Source organism: Mauremys reevesii, linkage group 24, assembly GCF_016161935.1.
Source record: "Mauremys reevesii isolate NIE-2019 linkage group 24, ASM1616193v1, whole genome shotgun sequence".
Taxonomy (NCBI): domain Eukaryota; kingdom Metazoa; phylum Chordata; order Testudines; family Geoemydidae; genus Mauremys; species Mauremys reevesii.
The window spans coordinates 1,912,429-1,923,429 of NC_052646.1; the positions used below are offsets into that span (position 1 = coordinate 1,912,429).

The 11,001-nt window shown below is 48.3% G+C and overlaps 1 long non-coding RNA gene across 1 annotated transcript; it reads right to left on the bottom strand.

Annotated features, from left to right (window-relative positions):
- Positions 1-2,682: 2,682 nt before the first annotated feature.
- LOC120390627 lies at positions 2,683-10,765 on the bottom strand. Its single transcript, XR_005591104.1, has 4 exons — positions 10,642-10,765; positions 3,460-4,239; positions 2,879-2,990; positions 2,683-2,710 (listed from the first exon to the last, which is right to left on the bottom strand). It is a non-coding gene; the product is annotated as an uncharacterized LOC120390627 (long non-coding RNA).
- Between the last annotated feature and the right edge of the window lie 236 nt (positions 10,766-11,001).

Here is an 11,001-nt window from a genome sequence, read left to right on the forward strand (position 1 = left end):
CAGATTTGTGTTTGTCCGTGTTCCGCCGAGGCCTGAAGATCTTGGCATGAGCTGGCACCTGACCTGCCAGCATCACGTCTACCAGCAGGACCTGACCACCGCATCTTATCTCCCCTCCGGCACGGACATTACTGTCATGGCTTTGAATAAAGACGTTGTTGGTTTAAATTAGAAGAGCAAAATACACAACACTTTAAGGCTGTGTGCACTTCGGGCAAAATGCACATTGTCGTTAGAGCAAATCCCAACCTGGCTTGAAAGGCTGGTCTGGCTGCAACGAGAGTGTGATGCCTGATGGTTATTCCCAGCGCATGTTTGGTATGAAGCAGAAATAACCATTTGTCAATGAGCTTTATGGGCAAAAGTCACCTTGGTGAAAGTCACCTGTATACAGACACTGCTACAATCCCACATACCTCTTTCTTTCGCTCTCAAAGGGCTTGAGTGGTGCCTCTCCATGGGGGGGGATTTCACTCTTAGTTGTGTTTTGAGTGGCAATAAACAGTACACAGCCGTTGTGATTCACTACCAGCCATTAATAAAAGACGTGACGTGCTGCCAACTCTGACAATTTTAACAACAAGGAGTCCGGTGGCACCTTAAAGACTAACAGTTTTATTTGGGCATAAGCTTTCGTGGGTAAAAAACCTCACTTCTTTATGCATCTGAAGAAGTGGTTTTTTTACCCACAAAAGCTTATGCCCAAATGATGCCACCGGACTCCTTGTTGTTTTTGTGGATACAGACTAACACAGCGACCCCCTGATATCTGACAATTTTATTACAAGTCCCATGATATTTGGTGCTTTCCTTAAAGCCCCAGCTCCCGGAGTCATGTCATTTCATAGTGGTGATAGCCATGTTAGTCTGTATCAACAAAAACGACGAGGAGTCCTTGTGGCACCTTAGAGACTAACAAATTTATTTGGGCATAAACTTTTGTGGGCTAAAACCCACTTCATCAGATGCAGTGGGTTTTAGCCCACAAAAGCTTATGCCCAAATAAATTTGTTAGTCTCTAAGGTGCCACAAGGACTCCTCATTTTTTTTAATGTAATTTCATGAGAATTTCAGCTTTTGTTTAACACCCCGCCCTGTAAATTTCTAGCACTCATGGTGGCAGAGAAAATCTTTGGTGACCTGAATACCTCCTATGGGTTCAGAAACCAGAATGCAAAGGAAAACAACCCAAAATTTATGATTTGAAACCCCCCCAACTGCGGATTTTTAGTTGTGAGGGCCCGACTCATGATTTTCAAAGGCTTGGAGATGGCAGTACCACGTGATCCTCTTGTCGCTGATTGAGATTTTTCGCTGTGTAGGAGTGCGGAGTTTCAACTTAGCCACTTCTCCGTCTGAGTCCATATTACGCTAAGCGTGTTCACATCAGGCTGCTCTCATCTCACAGCATCTAGTAATTAAAAACCTGCTTTCTGAGCTGGTTGATTGCCTTCTCTCTTCACACCCAACATCGCTGCTAGCTCTGCCAACTCGCCATTGGGCAATTCGCTGGGCTAGAATGTGAGTGGAATAGACAGAATAAAGGATGTGCGTTACTCTGCTGATCGTGCAGCCATCCTTATCGTACATGACTGGGCCCCGTTCTATCCCCCTCCAGTCATTTAAAGGAAAAGCCAGATATTTCAGCACGTCGGCCCTGATCCTGCAGCCCGCGCCTATGAAGCAAAGGCCTTATGCCCATGCTGAGCATTTGAGCAAAAAGAGATTTGAGCAAAGAAAGAGAGATTTGAGCAAAAAGAACGGCTCTGGCTGTCTCTCTGCTCATTTGACTTTTCCCTTTGAACTCCCTTCATCACACCAAATGCTCGCCCAGTTGTTTGATACTGACAAACCCAGAGAAAGTTCTCTGTGTTGTGCAATGTGGATCACGTGTTGGGTGCGGAGCACTTTTGAAAACATCACCCCAGTTTTGGATGCCGAGCACTTGAAAATCTGGCCCTGAGAATTTTTGAAATCTAGACCTTAGCTGTTCCTTGAAGTAGGTGTAATGCTTGTTATATGGTTAATGTGTCATATGTGACCATCTACACTGTATGGATGCGCAATAGTATACAAGAGACTAACACGAGGAAACACAAGGACAATGGAACTCTCATGAACTTCAAATTTTAATGTCTCACAGGCACCATTGGAGACTACAGCAGGAAATGGATGGATTAGATTATTACAGCATAAAGATACAATTCACATTTCTTCCATGGTTTCATAACTGCCTCAGAGATACAAGAGCAGCTGGAGAAGAGAGGAGACAACTTGCAATTTACGATAGTTACAAGGCCATGCAAAGCTTTACAAATTCAAGGTATGATCATGAGACTAAGCAGTGAATTGGTATGGTTCTGCTCAGAGTTTTCCCTTCCAGCCGGTCTGTGCTCGGCTACTTCAGCTTCTGGGATGGCACTTGGCAGCAATGCTTCTGCTGCTGCTCCTGCTGGCAGGGCTTCTGTGGTTTCCCATGGCAGGATGATCCTCCTCCGCTCCCGTGGCAGGATGATCCTCCTCCGCTCCCGTGGCAGGATGATCCTCCTCCGCTCCCGTGGCAGGATGATCCTCCTCCGCTCCCGTGGCAGGATGATCCTCCTCCGCTCCCGTGGCAGGATGATCCTCCTCCGCTCCCGTGGCAGGTGTCTTGTTTGTGGTACTGGTCTTTCTCCTGGCGAGAGCACATCTTTCTGTAGCTTGGGGAACCCTGAAAGAAAGAGACAAACCGTTGGTAGCTGCAAACACCAGGGAATCTGCCTGACTGATCCCCAGCGGTTGGTTCCTGAATGCTGAGTACTTGAGCACTGATCATTAACTCTGCCTGCGGTGACCTGCAAGATCCCCCTCCCAGCAATCTTTGCCACTCCCAACCTACTCGCTGCTTCTGGTCTCCAGCAGGATTTCTCCAGCTGTGCCATTGTTCCTGGCCAGATGCCGGGAGAGGCTGCACACTTTGCACTGGCTCCCATGCTGCAGACTGTGCAATCCTATCGGAAGGACACAAAGAAGGGTGTTGCGATACCTCTGAGGAAGGCTTAGGCTGAGCATGGGTCACTTTTCAGCTGGGAACCGCAGCTGGACACACCCTAGCTACATAAAACTTCAGCAAGTGAATTTAGCATCAGCAAAGAGGCCCATGGAGATGACCAGAACTTGATTACAGATCCTCATTGCCCCAAGACAGACTCTTCTATTTTGTTAGAGATCCCAGGCACGGCACATAAGCAGTGGAGCCCATATTCAGGAAGCCATCCCGCTCCGCGACAGCACGTAGATATGTGCTTCGATTGTAACACATCTCCAAGTCCCTCACCCCCGGCATTCACTGAGAGTTAAGCGTGTGCTCAGGTGCTTTCCTGAATCAGGACCTAAATTAGTTCTTTATCTTGCACCCATTGAACTCAATGGTGATGCTTCCAGTGAATTCCACAGCACTGGATTGACTCCCAGACTTACCCTGAATGCAGAGAAGAACTCGTGGAGAGAAGCGAAGATGAGTGAATGCGAATCGTTGGGACGGGAGCCCTTTTATATGTTCCCAAGACCTCTTACCGGACGTGAAACACCTCTCTGGCATGGTGAGTTATAGTCAAAGACTGCTCCAATTCAACATCATTTGCATTGTTTGCATGACTCAGTCTCACTTCAGAATGGTATCTCTCCTTTGTATCTTTTGGTGTTCCCGTGCCACATAAGGATTTAATTGCTGGCCTCTCCTGCACTTAAATGAGATGGGAAAAACGTGGGTGGCCTAGATTTCCCGAAGTCCCAGTGGGGTGGGGTTCTGTTTTGCTAAAGCTGGGCATAGTTCTGGATCCGCGTCCTCCAGCTCTGGACCACAGTGGGATTAAAAGTCAATGGGACTTGTGATATGTCTACACTAGAGCTGGGTGTGACTAGGGCTAGGTCTGCATGCTAAAAATAATAGTGTGGACACTGCGGTTGGGGCGGCAGCTTCGGCCGACCACCCAAGCTCAGTCCCAGGGGATCAGGTGGACTCAAAAACCTGAGCTGGAGCGGGGCCCTCAATGTCTATGTATCCTCTGGGCCAGTTTACGGAGAATTTAGATGCCTAAAGATTCAGACAGACACCTCGTGGGATTCACAAAAGAGCCTAACTCCCATAGAAAGCTTTCGTAAGCCCCACTAGGTTCCTATTTGCATCTTCAGCACCAAGTCTGGTTCATTGTCATTGGTGGGGTTGTTTCAGGAAGGTGGATGAAACATGATGAAGTTCTGAAGAAGAAGAAGAAAAAGCACAATTATTTTTCCCAGGAATGCTCTGTGAGAACGTCCCGTTCGTCAAAGCTTTCAAAATGGGGAAGAAAAGAAAACAACAACAAAAAGTTTTCATGAATCGTTTTTTGGCCCAATATTTAGTTCTCGATCTTGAGTCAGCAAACTCCTTAAGTACATGCATAACTTGAAGCACGTGAGTGGTCCCCATGGGGCCATTCTTGGTTGTTTGTGAGTATTTGTGTGGCCAACATATAGTCACAAAAGTGTTTGTGAGTCCCACAAATTTTCATGCATTTTAGCACAATTTTCTGAACATTCACAACAGAAACGGCATCCTTTGGTCTTTATCATTCATCAGTCTCCTCTTCAAAAATGTTCAGTCATTCACTCAAGGAGCAGACACAATACCATGCGACTCTGGGGGCCAGCCAAACACCCAATAATGGACTAGCATGGAGTTGAAGCAAATGGTCTGGGAATGACTTAGGTTGAAGTTTATCCACGTCAAGATACGAACAGTGAATAAATCAATGGAAATCTGGCCTGGATTGAAACCAACACGTGAACAGAATGAATGGATAAATTTGCAATGAATAAAAATGTAACCTGAACGTTACCGAACCCCCTGGTGTGTGCGCACTGGGGAGTTGGTCAGATCCCTGGTTCTGGTTTTGGCCCCATCTCTTAGAGAGGATATCTTATGGGAAAATGCTTCTTGACCTTCTAAATGTACATTCAGACTGTTGTTTAATGTAACTTTTAATATAAAGTTTGGTCTGAAAAATATCAGCCTTTCTAATGATAAACTGAGGAGGAAATAGTTCTGCTCGTGGAAATCCAAGGGCAGAGAAAAATTTGGAGTGTATTTTCCTGCTTCTAATAATAATAATCCCTAGCTCTTATGTAGCATTTTCCATCGGTAGATCTCCAAGCGCTTTACAAATGGAGCTCAGCATCATTGTCCCCATGTACAGATGGGGAAACTGAGGCACGGGAAGGGAAGTGATGTGCCTGTGGTAAGACCTGAGGCAGAGCCACAGACAGAACCCAGTCCAGTGTCCTATTCAATAGGCCACACTGTCTTCACAAGCTAGGGGACCGAAGTCTTATTTAGCCACAAATATGCTATAATATGGGCAGCTGCTGGGCCAGCCTTCCCTCCTTCACCTCCCTTCCTCCTCGGACCCAGAACCACCACGCCCAAGGCGTTATATGGTAGTTGCCTCCCCATCCCTTATCAATGTCCTCCCCCTCCATTCTATTCAGGTCTTTGCATCATGCCCAGCATCACTGTGGAATCTAAGCATTTAAAAGGGGGAAACGGAGGCACCCAGAGTTGAAATGACAGCCGGCCAGCAAAAGACCCAGGAAGAGAACACTCCAGTCTGGCAGGGCCTAGGCTACTGTTGAGTTATGACTTCAGCTTTTCTGCTAGGCTCTGCTTATTATGAGTGATTATTATTTGCATTGTGGGAGCATCTAGGAGCTCCAGGCAGGGATCAGGCCCCCGTGGCGCTAGGTGCTGAACAAACACAGAGCAAACAGATGGTCCTGGCCCCAAGACGCTCACAGTGCCAGTAAGCTTTATTTGATTGTTTCCCACTCCCTCAAGCCCACTCCCACCCACTTTCTCTGTTTCATCTGCCTGTTGCAGCCTGTCCGCCATGTAGTCTGTGAGCTGTGCGGGGCAGGGACTGTCTTTGATACATCTCTGTTTAGTGCCCCAAGCCTCCATTGTGGTTCCCGGGTGCTGCTGAAATAGAAACGATATGAAATAGTAAAAACTCCGCTGTGCCGAGTCCTAATCCACAGGGCGATTGCACCTCTCTGTTGATAATCCCAGAAAGGAGGTCAAATATGCTGGGGACTGAGTCAATGTGGAAACTCTTCCACCATGCAGTGGGCACGGACCAAGAGTTTCATTCTTCCTGGGCTTGGAGCCAAGCATGGGGTGGTAAATATGTTCAGCATGCGTTTGGTCTCATGACTCTATCATCTCACGGGCGATCGCCTCTGTAAGGGCCGGTTATTAAAATCATTGGGCTGAGTGTCACCTAAACCTTTCATTACAGCCAGTAATTCCTGCACAATCTCCTTTAGCTGGTTCTGGTTGTGACAGCAAACAGATGACACGGTGACTGCTGCGGGCAGGCGGGAAATGAGGAATGAATCAGTTCATTGGTGCCATCTTCACGCAGAAATGCTGCTTTGACCTGCTTGAGACAAATGCTCGTTTCGTAGCCTGGGCAAAAGGTGGCAGCATGTCAGGCTGACAGATATGATGGGCCCCCTCAATAGCTTTTGCATCACATTTATGTTAGCTGCGTCTTTGTGAGGCAGGGATTATGTTCTAGCTCCAGGTGGAAGCGTTATCAAGCTCCTTTGGGGAACTAAAATCAGTGGGGAATAATTACTGCAGAGCGGGGGACAGTTCCTAAGAAGTGCCCCCCCCGGGGGGAATTGCACAGGCTGGGTTCAAGAAACCCAGGACACAAAGAAAGACTTTGGGGTGTAAAGGGTCGGCCTGAGCTGGCTGCATGACTCATTTTGATCCAAAAACAGACATGAGATGGTAACCCAGAGGGCAAAATCCATCTGGAAGGGTTTGAAGGACTGGAGCCCCTTTGAACTTGAAGATTAGGTGTGATGTGAAGAGCTCAATCTACTTAGCTTAGCAAAGAAAAGGTTCCGGGGTGACTTGATCACAATCTATAGGTATCTACGTGGGGAACAAATATTTAATAACGGGCTCTTCGGTCTAGCAGAAAAAGGTCAGAGATGATCCAATAGTTCTAGGTTGAAGCTAGACACATTCAGATGGGACATAAGGTGTAAATTTCTAACCCAGAAGGTAAATAACCGTTGGAACAATTTACCGAGGGTCGTGGTGGATTCTCCATCACTGGTGATTTTAAAATCAAGACTGGACGTTCTCCTGAAAGCTCTGCTCTAGGGATTACTGTGGGGCAGGTCTCTGGCCTGTGCTCTGCAGGAGGTCAGATGGGATGATCACAGGGGTCCCCTCTGGTCTTGGAATCCATGAACCTGCCAGGGGCTCCTCGTGGAAGATGGTGACCCCTGGTAAGCTAGCGTGTGCAGAGGCGGCGTGCTGTTTTCAGTAATGCTTTTGTCCTAAAATAAATGTCCTGTGCTCTGAAAGCGCTGGCTGGCCGCCGGGAACCTGTCGCTGTCCCTGAGAGAGAGCAAAGTGCCGGTGCTGGAATAAAGTCAGACCTGCTGGGATAATCGCAATGAACTGCAGGGGCACTGGAGTCCTAAACCGCTGGCAGGACGTTCTCTCCGAGGGCATTTCTACGCTGCAGTTAGACAGCCGTGGCTGCCCCAGGCCAGCTGCCTTGGGCATGCGGGGGGTCTGGCTAAGGGGATGTTTGATTGCCGTGTAGACACTCACAGAGCCCTAGAGCCCAGGATCCAAATACCACAATTACACAGCTCCTTTGCCCGTGCCATGCGAGCCCATGTCAGCTAGCACGGACCAGCCGCGGGGGTCTAACTGCGGTGTAGACACACCCCGAGACTCTGGAACTCGTCCTCCCGCGTGGTCCCAATTCGCTGACCACCCAGGCCTGCTGCAGAAGGCTCCACATCAGCTGGGTTTTTGGGGAGGGTGGAGGGCACGGCTCCCGCAGCGACGGAAAGGTGGACAGGAATGTGTTGTGGGTGTCTGGCCGAGTTATTTTGTGAATAGTTATGTTGATGCTCCTGGGGTTTTGCCAGAGTACTAGCTATGCATTAGAGCACTTCTATTATTATCTACGTTGACATACATAGGCCTGGGTGGATCCCCATTGACAAGCTTGCAGTCAAATGCTGAAGTCCTTCTTTATATAAAAAAATCCCAGCCCGCTTGGCAGGGCGCGCTGCCCGAGGGGAGATTGTGTAGGATGACTTTTTGCTAATTGATGGCACAAACAATGGGCCTCACCCCAGGTGGGTGTGCAGGGGAATGGGCGGAAGGGAAGGATTCCCTTAGGGTTCCCGTGTCTTTGCTCTGGGAGAGAGATGGAAGCTGCCTGCCAAATGCTGCCTTCCCTCCCCTTCCTCCGGGAGGGGCCGTGCCGGGATGCGGTAGCGGTGGGCAGCGTGCAGAGAGGGGGTGAGCAGGAGGAACCATGGCACCATGCTGTGTGCCAGCCAGTACGGCGAGGCGCCCGCCCCCTGTAATGGGCTGTAGGAGATTATTCCTCATCCTTCCCTAGGGCAAGGAGGTGCCGCTGACGTGTTAATCCTCAGGCAGGTGTCTTGGAGGTACAGCGCTTCTGGGAGCACCAGGCCTCGCTCACCGGCTCTGGCTCGGGGCTGGGCCTATCGCCGCAATCTAGCCCCGTCCAAGTGCAATTTTCACAGCCGCTTTTGCGGCCCAAAGATCAGGGCTGCCCAGAGAGGGGGGCAAGTGGGGCAATTTGCCCCACGCCCCGGGCCCCGCAGGGCTCTGGCCCGGCGGCCGTCCGGCTCTTCAGCGGCATTTCGGCGGCGAGGGGCCCTTCAGTGCGGCCGAAGACGCGGAGCGACTGAAGGGCCCCTGCTGCTGAAATGCCGCCGAAGACCCGAACCGCCGCTGGGTGAGTACAAGCACCGCAGCTCCCGCGCTTTGCCCCAGGCCCCTGAATCCTCTGGGCGGCCCTGCCAAATATTGAAAGCTCCCGCGGCAGCATGGGATGATGATGGCCGAGGATGTGGCTGCCTTGGAGAGCAGGCGGTGCCAGGCCACTTAGGAATCTTGTCACCCAGGATGGAATTTGGCCACTTCACTGGAGTTAAAACCCTGAGACTTGCGAAAACTCTTCTGGAATCGTTAATGAGCACAGCTGGTCAGGAGAGCTCATGTGAAAGCTACCTCTGCCAGCCTCCTTCCCACCGGCCGGGGGAGAGAAATCAGCGCTGTACTCCCCCGGGGCAAAAAAGCACCCTCTTCTGAAACCTGCACCCCTCCACCCCCAACCACCACCACCTCCTCGGTAGCTAATCAACAGCTTTTTAAACCACACAACCCCAGTGTGGTTTGCTTGATAGCAGCTTTTTCCCTCCCTGATCATCTCACCCAATTTAAATTGAGATGCGTTTCAGGTGCAAGGTTTGTCTTGGGCCCATTGTTACCATTTTTGTGCCTAATTTTAGTGCCCATTTGTACCTGTTTTAAGGGTTTCTTACGCTTCAGTTGAGCAAGAAGTAATGCTCTTTGCTTCCCAGAGGAAATACTTTGTGTTTTTGCATCGCTGATTGCATAGATAGTGAGCAGAGCTGGTTGAAAAAACAGAATTCCCACCTCATGGGAAATCCTAAGACTTTGAAATTTCATTGGGCCCCAAACTGGGACGACAAGGTAGAAAGCTTGGGCTTTTTGGAAAAATGAAAGGTTCTGAAATAGTTTGTCTTCCTCATCCTAACATTTTGTTGCAGTAAGGTCAAACTCTGTATCATAATTGATAGCTTACAATCAGATGGAAACATATTGATAATTTCCCATAGAAAATTTCACCAAACCATTAAGTGCCCTCAAAAAGTTTTGATTTAATCGAAGCAGCATTTTCTGATGCAAAAAACATCCCATTGGAAAACTTTTGACCTGCTGTAACATGAGCATTGTTCAAAACACACAGACACTTCCAAAAACCTCACCAAAGGTAAAGGCTCTGGGTAAGCCGCTTAGACAACAGAGATGTGACAGGAGTTTCTGTATGAGTTTTGGCTGGCTGAGCTCTTGTTAAACTGATCATTTTAATGTTGCTGAGATTTACGTGCGTTGAGGCCCTTCCAGCCTTGGAGAGGTGTCTTATTAGTTATTTAAATTGAAATGACTAAAAATAAATACATAAACATTGCTGGGGATGGCATTTCAGGGTGTACTACATACCACACCTCCATCTGACCCATAGAGGATGAAGGTAGGAAGGATGGTTTGATAGCTGGGTACTGATTTGGAATTAAGGCCACCAGGGTTCAGTTATTGGCTCTGCCACAGACTTCCTAGACAACCTTGGGCATGTCACTTAATCTAGGCTGTGACTCAGTTCCCCATTGATGAAATGGGCAAAAGTCCACCAATGATTGCAACATGCACAGATACTACAGTAATGAGGTCAGTATTTTTTAATATTATACATTTCCTTGAGAGCACTTGCTTTTACAACTTGATCTAAATTTGGGAGGTCCCTGGTTCAGATCCTTTGGGTGACCAGACACTAGCTGCTATGCAAACCTCAGGAGAAGTTTTGCATTTCTTTTATCAAGCAAGAATTTAGCCCACTGTCCCCATCTTTACTATCTATAAATTAGGTGGGCCTGATTTTTCCTCTGTAAAAACTCCTTGTGTGAGGTATTAAGGCCTAGGTTTGAAAATCAGACACAGATTTCTACCATTTATGTTAAAGAACTAACCACATTAGCTGCCAGCTGCAGTAGGTTGTTATCCTCCAGTTGACTAGCCACTACAGAGAGGCACCTCACTCACTTTACCAGTGCCCTAAACTGCTCAGATCAATGTCAATCAAGAGTAATTCCATGGAACCAAATGAAGTTACTCTAGGGAGAAGGGAATCTGGCTATTTCATCGCAGCTGTACATTGTACCATTTTTCAGCTCTTGAAATAAACAAATGATTGGGCAAGTGGAAAAAAGGGTAAATCTATTGCACTGTTAAAATAATTCAGTGTCCAAAACCTTTCAGTATCCCAGAGAGCTCCTAGATTTCCAACAGGCAGCAGCATTGCAAACCCCAGTGCTGTGATTGGAGTTCAC